Source organism: Nothoprocta perdicaria, unplaced genomic scaffold (genome assembly GCF_003342845.1).
Source record: "Nothoprocta perdicaria isolate Ctin4 unplaced genomic scaffold, notPer1 scaffold_222, whole genome shotgun sequence".
NCBI classification, from domain to species: domain Eukaryota; kingdom Metazoa; phylum Chordata; class Aves; order Tinamiformes; family Tinamidae; genus Nothoprocta; species Nothoprocta perdicaria.
The window spans coordinates 409352-429771 of NW_020455427.1; the positions used below are offsets into that span (position 1 = coordinate 409352).

At 41.1% G+C, this 20420-nt stretch overlaps 1 long non-coding RNA gene across 1 annotated transcript in view; it reads left to right on the forward strand.

The window, feature by feature from the left end:
* LOC112947177 overlaps positions 1-4812 on the forward strand; it is a 36249-nt gene extending 31437 nt beyond the window's left edge. The window contains exon 3 of the long non-coding RNA XR_003249358.1: positions 3923-4812. This is a non-coding gene — a long non-coding RNA (uncharacterized LOC112947177). The remainder of the gene's footprint in view (positions 1-3922) is intronic.
* Positions 4813-20420: the final 15608 nt, after the last annotated feature.

Sequence of the window (20420 nt, forward strand, 5' to 3'; positions counted from 1 at the left end):
TAGAGGAAAGTAGGAATAACCAAGCTTCCATATGATTTGAAATGGTAAATTTCTTTGTTAAAAGGTAGTTGATCTTCTAAGTGGAGGCTTAATCGCCTTTATTGTAATCTTTTCTAACACCTCACATGAACCAGTTACTCCTTTGGACCTGAACAGCAACCAACTTATAATCACATGCTTTATGATATATCAGAAAAACTTGTTTATCAGTTGTTGATTAGATTACTAGATAGCGCTTGAGTACAGGTGTGTGATTTGTTTGGGATTTTTTTATTTGGTTGGTTTCTTTTCCCCTGACCTTTGTGTACCAAGTTGAATTCAAAATGATTTTAGCACTTTCCGTTGATGGCTTTCTCCATGGTTGTGAAAGCAGAGCTATGGGAATGCCCCTGGCTCACCTTGCCTAGCACCTGTCAGGTTTAGAAAGCTGAAAGATGAGACAGATGGGTCCAGGGCCCTTCATGGGGATGCACGGAATCACTATGGAAAAGACCTTGAAGGTCATGGAGTCCAGCTGTAAGCTCTTCAACACGGTGCCTGTTACAACGCAGGCCTGCTGCGCCGTGGCCTCTGCCTCCCCCTGCTTGTTGCCCACGCTCTGTGCGTTGATGTAGATGCACTGCAGCTGGTACTGAGCCTCCCCAACCCTGGCGCGCAGCCCCAGGCTCATCTCTAGTGATCCTGGTTCTACACCCCTTCCCCTTCATGCCTAGTGTGAAGTCCTCTCGATGATACCATCAGCTCCTGGGCAAGGATTCTTTCCCTCCCGAAAGACAGGCGAGCGCGGTCTCTCCCCTGGAGGTCCGGTGCTGTAAAATTTGCCTCATGGTCAAAAAACACAAAATTGGACCACTGCCACCCGCTTCTTAGCAGTTCACTGAGGAGGTGGGTTTTCCTCCTCTCGGCGTCCTTCCTTGACTGAGGGGAAAGGCAAGAACACCAATTCCCTGAACTCCTGAACTCCTGCTTCCTCAGCCAGTCTCCACAATGTCCTGAAGTCCCTTTTGATGGACCCTAGGCTTCACTTGGCAACTTCATTGCTGCCAGCCTGGAAGAGCAATAGCGGGTAATGCTCAGGGGGCCGTACAAGACCTGGGAGCCATTTTGTGGTGTCCCTTAGCTACGCCCCAGGGAGGCAACAGATCTCCGTGGGGGAAGGGTCTGGTCAGCAAACTGGGCCCTCCGTTCCCCTCAGAAGGGAACTGCCCGCATGATTTGGACAGGATGCTCTGGGTTCTTGTTATAGAATCATAGAACCCTTAAGGTTGGAAGGGACCCCAGAGGTCATCTGGTCCAACCCCCCTGCTCACGCAGGGTCACCCAGAGCACGTGGCCAGGGCTGCATCCAAGCGGGTTTTAAAGATCTCCAAAGGAGACTCCACAACCTCTCTGGGCAGCCTGTGCCAGGGCTCTGTCACCCTCACTGTCAAGAAATGTTTCCTTAAGTTCCTGCAAAACTTCTGGTACTTCAGTTTGTGGACGTTTCCTCTAGTCCTATAGCTGGCCACCACTGAAAAGAGGCCACCCCCTCCTCCTCACTGCCTCCCTTGAGGTATTTATAGACACTGATCAGGTCCCCCCTCAGCCTTCTCTTCTCCAGGCTGAACAGACATGATGAGATGAGGGAGGAGAAAGGCAAGGAGGAGGGATGAATAAATATATGCCAATATATTGGCATATAAATGAATAAATGCCAAACTTTTGGCTTCAACCTTTCTTGAGAAAGTAGAATTTTTCTTGTCTTATTTTGCCAATTGTTGCCTGGGACAAACCATCTCACTGGCACCAAAACAGAAGAACCAACACAACGACTTTACTGTTGTCTTTTGCAGCCCTCACCTGCTCTGCCTCTTCTACAAGTGCTCTGCATGGTCACATCTTCTGCAGGAATATACTCTGTAGCTCCTCTGCATGTGGCAATGCACACCCACTTGAGTTCTTTTCCACACGTTAAATGTTTGTGTCTCATGCTGGTTGGACTTGCAAAAACATTAAAAAAAAATCTTCACCTAAAAGATGCTGAATTGTAAGGAAACTGAAATGGCTGTCATACTACTAGAAAGCGTTAGTGCCAGCCTGAGAGTCATTCAGCTGCTCGTGGTCTCTCTAGGAGTCCATCTGATATATTATGGCACCCCTGTGCAGTGGAGTAAAGTGCAGTTTGTTGGAACAGAGCTGTGAGATTGTGCTGAGACCTGAGACCTCATCCTCATTGTGAGCAGCAGCAGCCTGGTAGGCAAGGCGTGATGGTGAACCATGCTAAACCAGACAGAGCTTCTCCAATTCACTTCACCAGGAATCAAGAAATCTCTTAAGGCCTCTGCAATAAATGCTTGAGTCCTGGCATCAGTAGTGACTGATAATTTTGGAGTAATCTTCACCTCATAGATGTCATGCTAGAGAAGTAAATCCTCATGTCTTCTCTATTTTCCTGAGGAGCGAAGAAGCCACAGCAAATATTCCTGTTCAAAAATCTCCTTTCATTGATTATACTGGGTGGCTGCTTCCATTTTTCTTTCCCAGGCTGGGCTTAAGGACAGCTGTGTAGAGCCCGGGTGAAGGTTTCTCTTGCCCAGTGTTGTTCTGGAGGCGGCCGGCTGCAGTCAGGTGCCTGGGGGGGATCGTAAGAGTTTCTGCAGAAACCTGAATCAGCCTCTAGCAATCCGAGTGCAGGTGCTGCCCCAGCACGGGATCACCGAAGCAAGGAAGGGTCTTTTCAGCCTTGTGGCATCATTTGCTCGTTTCGGAGAGAATAGGTTTGTGGTAAGACCTATGAAAAAAATCAGTTGTCCAACCACAGTTTTTCATAGCAGGAAAAACGCGTTTCTTACCATTAATGTCTTACTGAAAGAATCAGAAATTGAGTCCTTTAACTCCTTTTAATTTTTTGTTTGAATGTTTCAATCTGACTTGCTTTTTTGTTGCTCTGATAGAACTTCTGTCTTTAGAATATATCTTTTCCTGTAAGCATTTGTGCTGCTTCCTATTGAACTGATGCTATATAAGACTCCTTTTTCTTGGTTACCAGCCACTCCTTTCTGCTTGGTTACCTTTGTGATTTTCCACTCACGAGTTGTCTCTTCTGTCTAACATTAAATTGCTCTGTGCAGTGAAATATAAAAATAAGATTTTGTCTATAATATATTCACAGTTTGTATTAATCTTCTTTTCTGCATCCCTCTCTTTGTCTGTTTTATTCATATTCTAAGTCATCTTTGCATAATTTAGATTTTAAAATCTTCAAGGGAAGGACGTTTTCCTTTTACAATCTCTTTTAAGGATCATACAAAGTTAATAGGTTGTATAAATGCATAATAATTATAATGCACATAGAAATACATTTTTAATAATATAATGTTCTGCAGATATGTGAAAATTCTGTAGGGTTGCTGCTTTAGATGTTGACTTTCAGGATCAAATTTTCTAAAATAATGGACTTCCTTTTCCCTTTTAGGTTTAGAGGTGTAGGCCATACAGGTATGCAAGGCATTAATTGTGCTGCGTAATGCACACAGGCAGACTGCTAAATCTGTATGTGTGTGTGTGTTTGCTACCAATATGAATCTTACTAACTCCCAGTAGACAGTAGGGCTTATATGTGCATTGCAGAAAAACTGCAAATTAGGTATCTCAATACGTGTCTCCCCTAAAGTTTCTTTGCAAAATTTAGATGCAGAAGCAGAGGTCTGGATTGGAGGGGTGCTCTGCAGCGGAGCCCCGCATGGGGGGGTCGCGCAGTGTCCTTTGAAGCAGCTCCCCTCCATCCGCACCTTGCTCACTCCTTTCAGCCCGCTTAATAAAGCTGAGGGAGCCAGGTAGCTGATTTGGTTATTGCGTGAGCAAGCCGACAGGAACTGCATCTCTCTTTAGACTGTACATTTATTTATTTAATTAAAATCTTTTTTTTAATATCTGCTTCCAGAAGAAGTCACATTTAAGTAGAAGAACACGCAGAGGAAGCACCAATAGAAAGTTAAGATGAAGCAGAGACTGGGAACTAAATGAAGGACCTGCTGTGCAGACTGCTAAAGATTATTTAAAGAAGACATTATAGCAGTCTCTGTGAGAGAGCAGTACTTAACATTTGCAGGTGCATTGGCAGTCACATCTTAACGACGATTGTCTGCTGCGAGCAGCACTGTCGTTACCAGCAACTCACTGCTCTTAGTGTATCGTTCAACCTCTTAAGTTCTGTCAAAGTGATTTTGTGCTGTGCTTAATAATACGTATGTGACACTTTTGGGTAGTTATTGGCTTCCTCTCTCTATCAGAGTCTGCGGGCACTCTCATTAGTTCTTTTGCAAACATTATTGTGTACTTACTTGTGTACTCTGATGATGTGAATAACTCTAATTTTCATTTGAGGAAATTCTGGTTGTCAGACGGCTCTCTTCTCCATCTATTGCAAGAGCCCTTCCTTATTAAGTAGCACGGTGCTCAAATAACACCATTATGCATCTTTTGAACTGTTCTTATAGTGTTTTTATTTGTATTTATTTTAAATGTATATTTTGAAGATGTTTAAACATAAGCTAAAAGAATACAGGTTACATGTAAAATTCAAGTGTATATATAAATATATATACATTAACTTACTATTGAACTAACTGCTATTTCCATGGACATTGTTAGAGATGATCACCACTCTGAGGCATTTCTTTAAAAAATCCTATTCTATGTTATATTTATCTTTTTGACATTTTTTTCTTGTTTAAGCAATATCGTTTGTTATGTAACATTCATATTAAAGAAAGTCAAATTCAGTGTTATTTTTCAACACTAATAAATTATCTTCTATGTTTTCATTCTCCTACTGCCTTGACCTGTAAGATGAGACTTTGAATATACCTCTAAAAATCACAAACAGTAGTCTCTGCCTTTTCAGATTCGTGATGTGTTCTGCTTTGGCCACAATTGTTTATATTTTAAACTTCTTTGTCAATTCTGCATATTCTTTTCGCACCTCCTGATGGGAGATCTTTTTATTATTCCTTCTAGCACTGTCTTAAGTCATTGTGCCATTTCATTTTAGAGTTTCCTGTCCAAGAATGAAATCTGGACCAAGGGGAAATAGGTGGCCAGGTACATCAGTTCTACAAAACACAGAATTTCTTCGTACCAGTTTGTAATGCTACAGTCCTTTTATTTGACTCCCAATGCTTCCTGCCAATTATTTAGAGTGGGGCGCTTATTTTCTCTTTGCTCTATGACTGTACGAAGTCTGGTCTAGACATTGGATCGACTTCTCTCATGCTGCTGACGTCAAGACAAATTACAGGCCTTCTCAGAAAGAGAAGCCAGCAGGAGTGATTGGCTGTTACGTTAGCCAAGGCTTTAATGACATTTAGAAACATCAGTACAAAAGCCTATAGGGTCCAGCCAAGTTCAACTGAGAAAGCTTTCACTGGCTCATTGCATTCTGTCTTACTCTGACATCAAGTCCCTGTGCAAGTATATTGCATTTGCACCATTCTCACACTTGGTATTTGAAATGGAATTGAGAAGGGCAAAACTAGTATCTGATCATGGCTCAAAATAACTGTCTTAGAGCATTTGGATTTTTTTTCATCTTCTTTGTGTGCTTCATAAGCCCCCAAAAGATGTGCCATGTTGTTGTCAAGTGGTCTTGAAGCTTGAAGAAGCAGGATTTTTTCCTACTTTTGCATTATAAGACTGCATATTTCTATAGTAAGTTGTAGGGGATGATTCCATCACCCTTTCCCCTATCTCCCTCCCCTCAGGAGGGGAAACAAAACAAAACAAAATAATCAAAATATCTTTCATTACTAATTGCCATCCTTGTTTTGATATTATGGGCTTTTTTTGTGTAGCAGTCGAGTTTAGCTCTTGGAATAAAATACACTACTCAGACCAAAAAAAAAACAACAAAAAGCCACACTTTATACTCCAAGTTCTTATAGTTCTTGTAGCTCCTGTATTACTATTATCATTTACCATTCCTTCTTTTTATCAGTGCCAAGGATAACTAACACCACACGCCTTAACTGGATGCTCTCTGCAGCTGCTAGAATGATTTCAATTTTATTAAGATACATTTTCATAATTTGTAACCTGCTAGTTCTGAAAGGCCTTTTGCACAGATGGATTTCATAGTCATGTTTTAAACCTGAAAAAAAATGTATATATTTCTGCATATATGTATTCCTTTGCGTGCATATATATGTGTGGTTGTTTATATGCCTGAATCCACTTTATCAGTTGATCTGTTTGCGTTTTGGTTTCTGCAGTGCAGGACACCTGCACTAACCACCTGTGCTTTGCAGGCAGGCAGCTAATAACTTATAATGATCCTCTGTTGAAGACTTAATTACCTGTATGTAGTTGCTGTTGCTCACACCGTTGCGGGCTGTAATTGCTGGAAACTTAAGTCGTGTTGCAGTGTGTGGGTGCTGTGCATGTGTGTGCGGGGTTCAACCCAGGGTGACACAGTGGTTGGCGAGTGGGTATGATCTTCATTGAGCTCAGTAGCTGCTCAAAACAGCTATGGCAGAGGTGTGAGATGAATTATAGTGTTGACTGTTAATTTCTGCTTTGTATATGTTATTTGACTGCATCCTTAAAAATACTGCTTTTTTAAAAAAAGTGCTTCAACAGAGTGAATTGCTTGATTTTCCACAGAAAACACTCACAGAATTGCTTAATAATAGCTCTTCAATTGTATGCCTATTCTAATACCTTTTTTTGTGACAGAACACAAATATCAAGCCAGAATTGTGCCATAATCGGATGGAAAAAGAATGAAGTATTTGATGGCTTGCAGTAGTAGTTGTGTGTCTGTGAAATGGATAGATTAATTTTGTCAGAGTTGGTGAAATTGGAAGGACCTCTAAGGATCCTTCCAGATCTAAGGATCTGAAGGTCCATTCAGATTCCTCAGATCTGTGTCCAGTCAGATTTTGATTCTGAGGATGGAGACACCACAACTGGTATCCACCCCTGTTGGATACCTCACTGTAAAGAAATGGAGGAGTTTTTTGGCGTTTTTTTTTGTGGGGGTTTTGCTATTTGCTTTTTGGATTTTTTTTTTTATAGTGGTGTCTGTGTTTTTATGATTAAGTGGAATTTCTGAATTTCAGTCGTGCCCATTGTTTCTCATCACTGGACTCCACTAAGAAGCGCCTGGCTCCATTTTCTTTTACACCCTCCCTTCAGATATTTATACACAGCAATAAAATTGCCCTGAGCCTCCATTTCTCCAAGCTGCCCATCTATGAAGTGCATATTGAATTCAGGGTGTTTTACGAGTCGCAGCTTAGTCTCTGCAGTGTGCTTGGCCGCGGGACACTGGACAGAACCTATCGCCGGGTGGACTTGTCCTTACTCTTTATGTGAACTGCACGTGACCTGGCTAAGCCACCGGGCAGGACTGCAGACTGCAGCGGTGCTCGGGTGTCTCTGTACACCAGCGCGTGCGTGGCTTGGTGTGTGCGCCTGTTCCCCCAGCAGAGCACGGAGAATGGTCACGATCCGCTCTGCAAAGCCCCCCGAGGGAGAGCTCAGCAGCACTGAACATGTACTGCAGCGTGCTGCACGTTTCATTTCTTCCTGGTCGGGTTTATCTGGTGCTTGCCCACATCCCGACTGAAATGGAAATCCGTTTTTGCAGATGTTTCAGTGCATCCAGTTATTGCAAGCAGGTAAAACAAATTTATTGCCATGGAAACAAGATTAATTTTTTTAATAAGCTGCAACACAGAGCTAATTTAAAGTAATCTGATAAAAATAAATAAGGAAAAAGAGACTCGAGGTAATATACTCAGCTGGAATGCTAGTGAGCTTCTGCCCAGCCTGCAGACCCTCTAGACTCGCCACTTACTAGTCTGGGTGTTGCTCATTGTGCTCCTCCGCTTTGGGAATGGAATTATTTGTCCATGTCACTGAACCAACGGAGGTGGGTTTTGCTCATTAGCTGCATTCCAATACGATAATAGGTATAGACTTTTTTTAAATGGATATGTATATTTGATGTATATTATTCATTTCATCTAAGAAGTGCCTTTGGCGCTAATCGTATTTTAATGACCTAGGAGACTTCGAGGGAAATATAATTAATACTCAGAAAACCTTCTGTATTTTTCTTCTGCAATGTGCAGTTTAATTAAAGGGAATGGATTAAAAAACAATATTAAAATTGGTTAAACATAAAAAAAAAAAAAAAGTTTTTTTCAATTGAAAACTTGTAGTGGAGCCATAGTTATTTTCAAAAAAAAAAAAAAAAAAAGGTATTTCTAAAAAGAGAGTGAAGACCTAATCTTTAAAACATTCAAGTTTGTGAAAATCATTCTTGTTTGTACAGTTTTTTTCCTGCTATTCCAAGATGTTTAAAAAGTCATTTCAGTTTTCATTTGATTTGTAAGGAAGCTATTTATTTTAGTAGTAAATTTAGTTTATTTCCTCTGATTATTTCTTGGGGTTGTGCCATCTTGGGGTTGAACCATGTATGGTTCTTCATACATATTATTCAGTCTCTCTGTATATACTTATAGAGTGGCTGTTCTTTATGTCTTTTTGCATTACTGTGATTTTCTCCTGCTGTAACAGAGCACGTTTGTGCTTCACCAATACTGTATTACACAAGGCCGTATAGAGACCCTGAGCTGTGATCATTGGACCCGAGCTGCCTCTGTAACTGGATGTTAATAACAATATTATGCTGCTTTTTAGTTAATTAGCCATGAGTGGCAGGTCCAGCAAGCTCCAAGAAATGCCAAAGCAGCTTTCCTTGGCTTTAGGGATTGGAGGTGGTATTTCCTCCGTGCGCTCTGCCGTGAGGTGTGTCACCAGCTTGCATTGGTTTTAGCATAACATTTAATCTGTGCTCCCGTGTGCAGCGCAGAAGTGACTAAGAGCTTCGTTTGCTCTTGGAAGTGTTTAATGCTTAACTCAGTGGAGTTAGAATGATGGTATGATTAAAAAATCCTGTCTCTTCCTTGATGTATGCCTAAAGCATGACAACTGAAAGCTACTTGATACTTGATTACAGGATTTGATATTTGTTGAGCCACAGAAAGACTCAGAAACGTTCCTATTACATGGTTTCATTCCTGGCCGTGAGATTCCTGGTCTCATCTTTCAGCTTTTTCGCTTAAGGCTGAAAGATGAGGCAGGAATGTATTTCAGTTAGCCCTGAACCACCGAGGAGGCCCTCATTCTAGCTCTCATTTTCCAAAGACAAGCAGAGTTTACCCAAGCAGTGTCAAGAAGATGGTGACACCCTTTTCTAAAATGTTGGGAGTAGCACGGTGTACTTTATAGCTCAGAGTTCACAAAAAGGAATTCGTGCAAGGAAGGGTAATATTCAAGTGGACTGTTTTGGGATTAGCATTAATCAGAATGATTTCTCCTTCTCACAGACCACCTGCATAGGAAGCCTGTTTAAAATACTGTTGATCCCATATGCTCCTTTGCCTGTATGGATGTAGCGTATGTAAAATATACTGTGTATAAAACAGCACGTTTGGCAGGCACTGTGCCATCACCCTGTATTTACCTTCTAGTAGATAAGGTGGATTATACCTGGGCAGCGCAGTACCGCAGTTCTCAAATGTGTGAGGGGATGCTTAAGTTACAGTTTACTCTTTTAATAATAATGGGAAGGAATCACGTGACTTTTCCGTATAAATTAGGAGAGCTTAACTGTTTCTCTCGTACATATCACAACAGGTGCATACAGCTGTAAAGACGCTGAAACTAGGGGTTACAGTTATAAACTGAATAAATACTAGGGAACGGCTTGTGGTGGTAGCCTCATGGGTTGCTGTGTGACTCATCATACTCCGGTTTGACTCGTATTCAGGTGCATTAGCCACTTACAAAACATCAGTTTTTAGGGAAAATTAAAATTAGCTGCAGCATGAGTGAATGCAGCAGAAGTGGTATTTGTCAACTCAGGGAAGCCTGGACAGGATTTTGTTGTTGTTTGGTGGGGTTTGTTTTCTTTTGGTTTTTTTTTTACTGTTTCCTCCTCATTTTTCTCCATGTCAAAAAAATCAGATTAGGATTTGTGCTGCTGTCCTGCCTTATGTAAATCTGCCGAGTCCAAATCAGCGTTACAGAAAAAAAGTAAAGAAATTTTGACCTGACATACTTTTTAACAGTGCACTGATCAGCTGTGAACTTGGAATAGTAAATTATGCTTGATTAGTTGAATAAAATTACACGCTCTGAAAACAGGTACAAACACTTGATCCAAATAAGTTGTAAAATTCATGGCTTGAAAAATGACAGTCCTGATTCATAATTTTAAACTTAGAAATGCTTTGCCTGCTTTGCATGTTAGTTGCTGATGGTTTAAGCTAAATACTTTAGTTTGGTATGACCACAGCTCCCGAAGGAGGCTCCAAACTTTGGTGATAATAAGATCATTGTCTGTGGTGTTGGGCCGTCCCTGCTGCCTCCCCCTGCCCTGTCCCAGGGGTGGGTTGACGGGCTTGCCAGGCAGACTTGGTTCCGGCTTGGTTCCTGTTTCAGTCTTGACTTACACTTTAACCATCTTCCTCTCCTTCCTGCATTACGGACAGCGGGCTGTGCTGAGCCCCACACAGGGCTTGCTCTGGCACAGAGCGGTCCGCTTCAGTTAGAGCCTCTCCCAGTATCTGAGATAGTTACGTGGCGCTAGCAGATGGGCACAAGGAATCCCGGAGTCCGGAGCCCTTGTGGATGTCCCAAGGCCTCCTGAGTGAAAACAGATGTGCCCTATATCTAGGCAGCTGAGCCAGTCCAGGCAGTCTCGTGTTTGCTCCTCAGGAATTGCTTGGCTTGCCATACATTTCTGCTTATGGTGTTTTTCAAGACCGCACCGTGTTTCAGCACTGTGAGGTTATGAAGATAAAGAACTGTCTTGAATGTAATCTTAAGGAGTAAAGGAAGAAATGTGCAGTTGATAGGAAAACTGAGATTTACCCATAAGAGAACAAAATATTTTTTGATATATTTTGCACTAAATGGAACATGAATCCAAGTATTTCCTGTCATGGCAAGTTCCTGATAATCCATTAGTGTTATCAAACATTGATTGGTTTATTTGCTTATTTATTTATTTTAATTAAGAGAATGATGTAGCTAATTTGAATATTTCCATCTTAGGAATTTTGCAGTGTAGTCATTACAGGAAATTCTGGCTTAGAAATACTGAAGGAAACAACAAAGATGCGGACCATAATGCAGTATAATTAGCTGTTGCTTAACATTCTCAGCTGCTGCTGAATTGTTTGCAAGCAGAGATGCATTAAGAACACCAATGACTGTAAGAAATTGTAAACTAATTAAAACACATATATATTTATACTCACACATGTGTGCATATACATATATATATGTGTGTATATATAGTAATTCCTGCCAAGTATGTGCTTGCTGAGACCATCGTTACTTGGCTTTCATTTGAGGAAGGTATTAGATATTCCTCTGCCTAATAAGATGTTTCTAATGTCTTTTTCATTTGCAAGATGGAATGAAATAGATGGAGTTTGCTGAACAAGATTCTCAGGTCACAGAGTATGGATATATCAAGTGTCATCACCTGAACTGGGATAGAAGCCTGCGTGTCCTTGGCAAATTTGGTAATAAAGAAAGAGTTGGGAGGAGAAAATAAAGATGGCAGCTCTTAAGTGTTCTAAAGCTTTGAATTAATGTCTCCTATTGGAATTGAACCTATTTTCTTAAGATATTCCACTCTTTTCTTTTGTTGTGTTTGGAAATGTTGCTGTTTGTGAAAATAATGGTCAAGAAATCGCTTAGCTGAAGGAAAAAGTGAGCTGCATCATAATAGTCTGGCGTCTGCCGTGCTTCACCTAGAATATTTCCTGATTTCATTCACTGCACAAATGTGGGGTTTATACGTGTTTTGTTTTTAATTTTTGTGGTTGCATTGATCCTGTTTATAGTTTTCAATGCTTTTGGTTGCTCTTTAGAAGCAATTGTGATTCATGGCAGGTGTTTCGGTATAGATGAGTTTCAGCCAAGGCCAAATTCGGTCATCTCAGTGTTGGGATAGTGTGATTTCTTGAAACCACCCATACGTGGCATTTTTGCTCAGGCATCTCAGCCCAGCTCCATAAACACACTTTAACTGACTAACTGCACAAGTATTTGTAAAAGGTGCTGAAATAGCTTAAATAGGAGCACCTGAACTCTGCTGTCTAAGATCTGCTGTGATAACCTCATGCGAATATACTTTTCAGAGTCCTTGCCTTTTCTTCTGCAATTTGAAATCCAAATGCTCTTGGTTTCCCATTTTATATTCCTTTTCTTTCCCTGCCTCTGTTTGTCAAATCCTAAACCTTAGTTCTTATTACCATTGAAAATAATCTCTTATGCAGTGCATTATTTTATTTATTAGTTTTGTCTGCCTAGTGCATGAGCAAGTAAACAAAACTAGAAAAATTCCAACACTTTAAATTCTTCATCATAAGCAAAAACTTAATTCTCAGGATTTTTTTTCCCTCCAAAGATTCAATACAATTTTTCTTGGATGTTTCACTTTAATTCCTACACTTAGCTCCTGTAGCCTTCAGGAGAGTCCCTATGGATGATTTTTTGAGTGATGTAAAAGACTTAAAGACTTGATTAGACAAAACCTGTGTGAAACAAAACCAAAAACGTTTCCAGAGCATTACTGAGCTATCACAAGCGTGTTTCTTTTGGCTAGAGATGAGATTAAGACAGCAGTTCTGTACTGCAGAGATTCTTGTCAACTCTTCCTGGCTTTTAAATATTCTTTTTTTTTCCTTATTTTTTTAAACTTTTCTTGCATTCTTTCTACTTGACAACAAGTTTTCAATGGTGATAGATAACCTTGCAGAAATTATTGAACTGATCTATTACCTTAGAATCATAGAATGCCCAAGGTTGGAAGGGACCTCAGAGGTCATCGAGTCCAACCCCCCTGCTCACGCAGGGTCACCTAGAGCACGTGGCACAGGGCTGCATCCAGGCAGGTTTTAAAGATCTCCAAAGAAGGAGACTCCACAACCTCTCTGGGCAGCCTGTTCCAGTGCTCTGTCGCCCTCACAGTGAAGAAATGCTTCCTTAAGTTCCTGTGGAACTTCCGATGCTTCAGTTTGTGGCCGTTTCCTCTAGTCCTATCACTGTCCACCACTGAAAAGAGGCCGCCCCCCTCCTCCTCACTGCCTCCCTTGAGGTATTTATACACGCTGATCAGGTCCCCCCTCAGCCTCCTCTTCTCCAGGCTGAACAGACCCAGCTCTCTCAGCCTTTGCTCATAGGGCAGATGTTCCAGGCCTCTGATCATCCTGGTAGCCCTGCGCTGGACTCTCTCCAGCAGCTCCACATCCCTCTTGTCCTGGGGAGCCCAGAACTGGACGCAGTACTCCAGATGTGGCCTCACCAGGGCTGAGTAGAGGGGGACGATCACCTCTCTCGACCTGCTGGAGACGCTTTTCTTAATGCACCCCAGGATCCCGTTGGCCTTCTTGGCCACCAGGGCACACTGCTGCCTCATGGTCAACTTGTCGTCCACCATGACACCCAGGTCCCTCTCTGCGGGGCTGCTCTCCAGCAGGTCCACCCCTAATCTGTACTGGTGTCCAGGGTTATTCCTCCCCAAGTGCAGGACCCTGCACTTGCCCCTGTTGAACCTCATGAGGTTTCTCACCGCCCAGTCCTCCAGTCTGTCCAGGTCCCTCTGGATGGCAGCACAGCCCTCAGGGCTATCAGCTATTCCTCCCAGTTTGGTATCGTCGGCAAACTTGCTGAGGGAGCACTCCAGCCCTTCATCCAGGTCGTTAATGAATAAGTTGAACAGGACCGGACCGAGAACTGACCCCTGGGGGACACCACTAAGTACAGGCCTCCAGCTGGACTCCGCACCATTGACAACCACTCTCTGCACCCTGCCATCGAGCCAATTCCTAATCCACCTCCCCGTCCACACATCTATCCCACACCTTTGGAGCTTGCCCAGGAGGATGCTGTGAGGGATGGTGTCAAAAGCCTTGCTCAAGTCCAGATAGACCACATCTACCGCTCTGCCCTCATCTATCCAGCTAGATATTCCTTCATAGAAGGCGATCGGGTTAGTCAAGCAGGATTTCAAGACCTCAAGACCTTGAGTCTCTTGTTTTTGTTGTTGAAAGCCAATTTTCCTATCCTGCTGCACATCCGCTTTAAACTATCCTGCAGATGAGATGGGGGAAAGCAGAGATAAGGACGAAATGCAGAAGGGAAGACTATACCTCAGTCCCCTGAGGTGACTGCTCAGTTTATGTGTGTGTAATTCTTAATGCATTACTTCAGAGAGAATCCATAACCCAAGAGACTAAAATCATCTCTAAGCAACTAAATTACACTTCATACATCTTGAGAGACACTAACTTCAGGATATTTTGAAATAATCAGTAATTGGCCAGTCTTGGAAAGCAGCTGAAGACGTTATTGTCCATGTTTCAAATATGCCAGGAAACTAGATTACCAGTGAGAGTATCTCCCGTGTCTGCTGGGCCATTATTCAATACCTGAGCGTGAGAATACTTTTGCTTTCAATTACCTGATTAGATAAAATAATTACGAAGTGCATTAATGGCTTCCAACTGCTCAAATGGTTGAAGTATTTTGTTTAGTTATCCATCTAGTTTACGTACTCCCCAAATTAGTCTCAAGTTATTGTTATCTCTCTGAGAATCCAGTTCATTCCGATCAGGGGGGTGACAAATTATAGCGTACCCCAAATTGCTCTCATCCTTAAGTTTGTGTTGTGCTCACTTCAGCTTTGTACATGATATGATTGCTGCCAGAGCTATGCACTTTATGGATTTCATTTCTTAAGAATGTAAATTATCAAGCCTAATTAGACCTTTCGTGCTTTTCAAATGAGCTGTACGAACTTCAGGTAGCTTTCAGTGTAACGTACTCCAGCGCAAGCAAATAGCTGCAAATAATCCTGAGTGGGCTTAGAGTGTTCTCTAGTTTACAGCCTTTTAAGCATATGAAGAACTTAGGGCATTAGTTCAAGGTTGTGTTGTTATGCAGGAGGGGAATCATCTAGGAAACGACAGCCGGCTCTTAACTTACCCATCTTGCGTTATCCCCTTTAGTATGGGAGGTTTTCTTGCAGCTATACTGCTGTGAAAGCTTTTTCTCAGGCAGAGGTATATTACTGGATTTTTCTTACTTTAGAAAAGAATAATAATAATAAAAAAAGGATTGTTTTCTGAATTCTGAGTATTTTCCTGAGCTTTCGTTTTTGACCTTTGCTGCTATATGCTCTATCCACAAAGGATGCTTTGATGACAAAAAGAATATTCTTGAATTGTCTTACCCATTCTTTCTTTTATCTAATTTTTTCTTTTGACTTTTTTCCTTCCATTTACTTTTCACACACACTGAAAAATGAGATTGTGTCATTTTATCTCCAGTAGAAAGCATGAGGTAGTGTATTTTAAACTGCATATGTAAGCTTCCCTGCTATCAATCATTTACAGCTAAAAATTACATTTAGGTGCATGCATGTATGTATTAGAATAGGTAGAAAAATATGAGAAATGGTGTCCAGGATTTCATGTTTAATATTAAAAAACAAAAATTTACCAGTGAATCTTTTAATTCTGGAATATGCTGTATTTTATGTGGGTATTATTTACAGCATTTCAAAATATTTAGGGAAGATATTCAGTATGTTGATACACTGTCATGTTATGTTTATTTAACTGTTCTTAGTTAATGTATCCCTTTAAATGAGCACTCTGGTTTCCTACCAGTTCTGTTAGCTAATGAGTGTACTAATAGATAAAATTATTTGCTTTATTTCCTTCCTATTTAGACTGTGAACAAAGTGTTTATTGTGTTTCTAATTCTTGCTTTTGCTTGGACGTTTTTCCATCTCTGTTATTTGTGAAATAAGAAAAAAGTGTAACTACCCTGTGAATAGATTTGACTCCCAAGATGATTGAAGCCCACTGTCTTTAAAAGAAAATCTTTATCTTGCAGAGAAACGACTCAACCCTGTGCATAGACCCCTTGATAGAAACAGTCTTGAGTTACTTAAAGCCATTTTTAAATCATCATTTATATTCCTATAGGACTAGGAATAGGAAATGTGGAGATGCACAGTTTTTGAAAAATGGCATATGCGTGCATATCATAATTTGAACAAATAGGGAAAGGTACACAGGGTAGGTAAAGGGCTGAAAGAAAATGGAAATCTAGTACCTGAAAAAAATAGCTAGAAGGTGATTTGAGGAATTACCAGAAATTGATTCTCAACTTATATCTCATTGTATAGAATTAATCAAAAGTTAAAAGTTTTTAAATCTTTACATGAATAAGTAAACAGCGAAAATATATCTGTTCATTATTGAGCTCTTGTCATTGTCATGTCACATGCAAAAGGAAGGCTCTTTTCTGCTTGGAAAGACTAGCATTTGCAGAGTGAGTTTGTAAATTTGAACTTGCAATCTAATATATTAATAAACACCCAAATGAATATCTAGAATTTTAGAAATATCGAGAAGTCCAAAGCTAATATTGCATTCTGGCATCAATTAAAAACAGACACACACACAAGAAATGTTTCAATAGACTTCTTCAAAATACGAGTTCCTGCAAACTCTGCTCTGTACTTGCGGGGAGGGAGGGTGAGAGAAAGTCTGGCAATCTGATTTGAGTCACAGACTCTGGGATCACAAATTATTTGAGACAGCTTGGTCAGGAACACAGATGTTAACTCTTTTCAAATATAAATATTGATACCTTGTGAAATTTTGTCTTATTTCTAATGGTAATTGAGAAAATAAAACATTGATCATAGGTTTAAATCAGGCAAACTGCTTGATATTTATTGATGTTGTATTATTGTACATGTGCTTGGAATTATATAGGACACGAGCGCTTTAGTCACTTTTCAGTCATCTTGGTGATGACCATTGAACTATGGGTGTATTTTCTCTCTTTTCTAAATTAAATCATAAATTCCAAGGGTTATAGAAGTAGCGGGGAGGAAGGAGGCTAGAACTTTAATAAACAACAGGTAGGAAATTAGTCTCAGGCATGAGATTTTCATCATCCCTGTTGCTGTCAGGCATCAAGCAGTCTCAGTGTGCATCACCTGGAGGAGGGAAGGAAGAAAAGCCCAGAAAAAAACATGGACAGAAACACTGCGGTGTCCAGTGACCGCCTTGTTGAAGGAGAATAGATACACGTGGCATCAGAGTGAAGGAGCTCTGAATGAAGCAGGACTTCCCTGCACTGGGCTCTGTAGGTAAGAGCTGTCCCTGGGCGAGCAGGCTGGCTGCCGTGGAGCTTGCAGTCCTTGCCCTGTCCCCAGCATCGCACCCTGGGGCCCTGTGTGTGTCACAAACCCCTGTTTGGCTGTGCCGGCACTTGGGAGAAGTCAGTTCAGCCTCCCGCCGCAGCTCGAAACGGGCGGTGATTTGATGCTCTGTGGTCTGTGCCTTCCCATCATGATTGAAGGGGATAAAATGATGGTAACAGTTTTGGATGCTTCTCTACCTCTCTGGGCAGACTGTTGTAACTCTTTCTTCCTTAACCATTTAAAAATCAGTGCCGAATCAAAGTGTGGATCTTCTCCTTTGGGATCTGCATGCAATGTTCAATCTAATTCCCTTTTGACTCAGGCAATTCTGATTAGACTGAGTGAAGGAAAGCTATGTCGTTAGCTGATTAAAATTATTTTGAAACTTTTCGCCTCCTGCCTTTGTAAAATGGCAAATTAGAGAATAAGCAATACAGAACTACCTTTCAGCATAGCAAATAATTCCATATTTCTCAATACTGTAAGTGATGGTAGTGGAATTAAAGTCCAGCATGTATTCAGCCATTGGTGAGCGTGTAACAATGACAGCAACCTATGATTTCTTGGGCTATAATTTGAGCTTCAAAGACATAAATTATATGCATGCTGTAGCCTATCCTTGCTAAGTCTGGTGCATAATAGACTCTCCCAGATAAAGAAGCTGAGACTCTTGTTTAGACCACTGTTGGGTAGCAGCTGTGGGTGACCAGCTGGGGTAGAATAAAGGTTAACTGTGTGTTTCACTGTTTTTAAGAGGCCTGGAAATATCATAACCCATTTTTCTTTGCTTTGTATCAGCCTGTTTAATAGGCGAGTCTAAAAGCTTATTAAGGATAAACTGAATAGTCTTTTGCTATTTTGTTACAGTTTTTCAGCTTGTTATTTAGAGTGGATCAGTATATTTTGTATGGTTGTATGGTTGCTGATGATAGCGAGCAGCCTGCACAATTGATAACTGATAGATACAGAAAGTTAGTAAAGGTCTATCCCTCTTAGATCCCAGGACCTGGATTTCTAGGAAAAAGATGAAGAGTCATCCTAAAATTATAGAGTCGATAGTTTTGTGCTGGTGTGATCAGATTTGAAGTCAATCTCTAACTTGTAGCAACCATAAGAGAAGAATTCAGACTTTCTTTTCTCTTTCCCTGGTGCTGACATGAAGTAATTTATACATATATCTTTATTTTATGGAAGTGATAAATGGAAATGTACAGTAGACGGGGAATAAAGAACGCGGTGGTAGATTGGGACTATTTTACTAGCTGCTTTTTATAGATAATCTTTTTGGAAAGCAGCATGTTCTGAGTTTGATACGGATTTTCTGTCTGGTGTCAGGAAAGCGGTATCATTGCACTGATACGGAATCTAGAACCGGCCTCCGTGTCTCGCAGAGCTACAGTCATCGGTTCCCGGGGCCGCTTCCCGCCCCGTGCGCCCTGAGGCGGGTGCAGAGAGAGCCGGGCGCCCCTCTCCTCCCTGCAGAGCATCCAGGCCCACGGCAGCTCCTGTGCCTGACTGCCCACCTTGGCATGCTGCTGCTGCTGCTCTGAAAGGACCTCGCCGGGGGATTTCTGAGCACCGTTCATAGAGCTGTTGCTATCACAGCTACCAGTGGAAGCTGAAATTGCCGATCTTAGCCTAAACCGATGTCATTTCCTGGTGTATTTAGACAGAAAAACTTAACACTACCATTTACCTGGCATAAACAAAGCATACTGTTCTAGTGCTATCCTTTCCTCTAGCCTACAAGCTCTCCTCCACATCAGTCTGTTCTAAGTAAGCGATGTGTTTTTGCATGGGCATCCCAGACGTCTATAAATAATTCTCCACGAGGCTTTCTCAGTGCTGCGTAGTGGTGGCACTTTGTTCCCTGTCTCTGCTGAAAACTGATCACATCCCACATGGCAGAAACACTTTCGTCCTCTTCGCTGCTGTCACAATAATCGCCCGCAATCATGGGATGAGCCGGTACCGTTTCTCCAATCCTCGAACAAGAGTTCTCGCTGTTTGTATCTTAAGTGCTTGAAATTACAGTTTGCCTGGGTACGTTTCTTCTTTTTTAATCTGCAAAGTCATAAGATTATTCCCAAAGCCTAGTAATGTCGTCTTCAGTCCTGATACCGCCTCTGAAATTTGTTATTGCTACAATTTCTTGTACTAAAGTCTCCGATGAAACGTGATCCATGGCAAGAAGACTTACTGAAGAACATTTTTGTTGCAATCTTTATCTTTCCCGGTGACATACCTTTCAGTATGACTCCTTTTTTTGTTGTTTCTCCTTTTTTTCTTATGCTATTAGCTAGTTCTTATGCATTTTACAATCCTTGTATAAAGTCTGGTCTTCTCTGCCTTAAATAATAATTTCCCATGGGGCAGTTGGATCAAAAGCTTTGCTTAAATTTAGCTGAATGAGCATAGATGCATTGCATTTGTCAGAGAGGTTTGATAAGATAACAGAGATGCACTCTAATGCTTGATAAAATCATGTTGAATTTATTCTACTTCCCACCATGGCCAATTTACTTTTTCTTTCAAAATCTTCTCTGAGTTGTTTCTGAATATCAGTCGAACTAAGGGGCTTGCTTAGCTGTTTTGGTTTCCTTTTTGTTTTTTCTTCCATACATACTTTTAATTTCAAGATTTAATACTACCCTTGTTATATATTAGTCCTAAGATGCAACGCCCATGTTGAGTGATGAATTGGAAAAAAAAAATATTATCAAAATTCTTAATTATCCCCTATTGGAGAATAAGTAATGGTGCTTTTTGCATCTGATATCTAACCGTATGCAGCACTGCCTCTGGAGAGGTGCAAATCCATCCCCATGCAGTTGTTCTGTGAAGTGTGTGCTTCCCTAATGGGAATGTTGTGTTGATTTCTTCTAATTGGTGTGCGGTACGACCCCATCGACTTTAATCTTAATTCCATCCTTTCTAAATATAAGTGCTTTTAGACAGCTATATTCCAGTTTCACATGGTCTTTTTTTTTTTGCATTTTTTTTTGTTCTTGAAATGCGTGGTTTCATATTTTTCACAAAAATCTGGTAAGGCAGTTGTTTGCCAGTGCTAACTCAGTGTAATAAAAGAGTCATTTAACTTATTGCATTTTGGCCTTGTCTGGTGGGACAT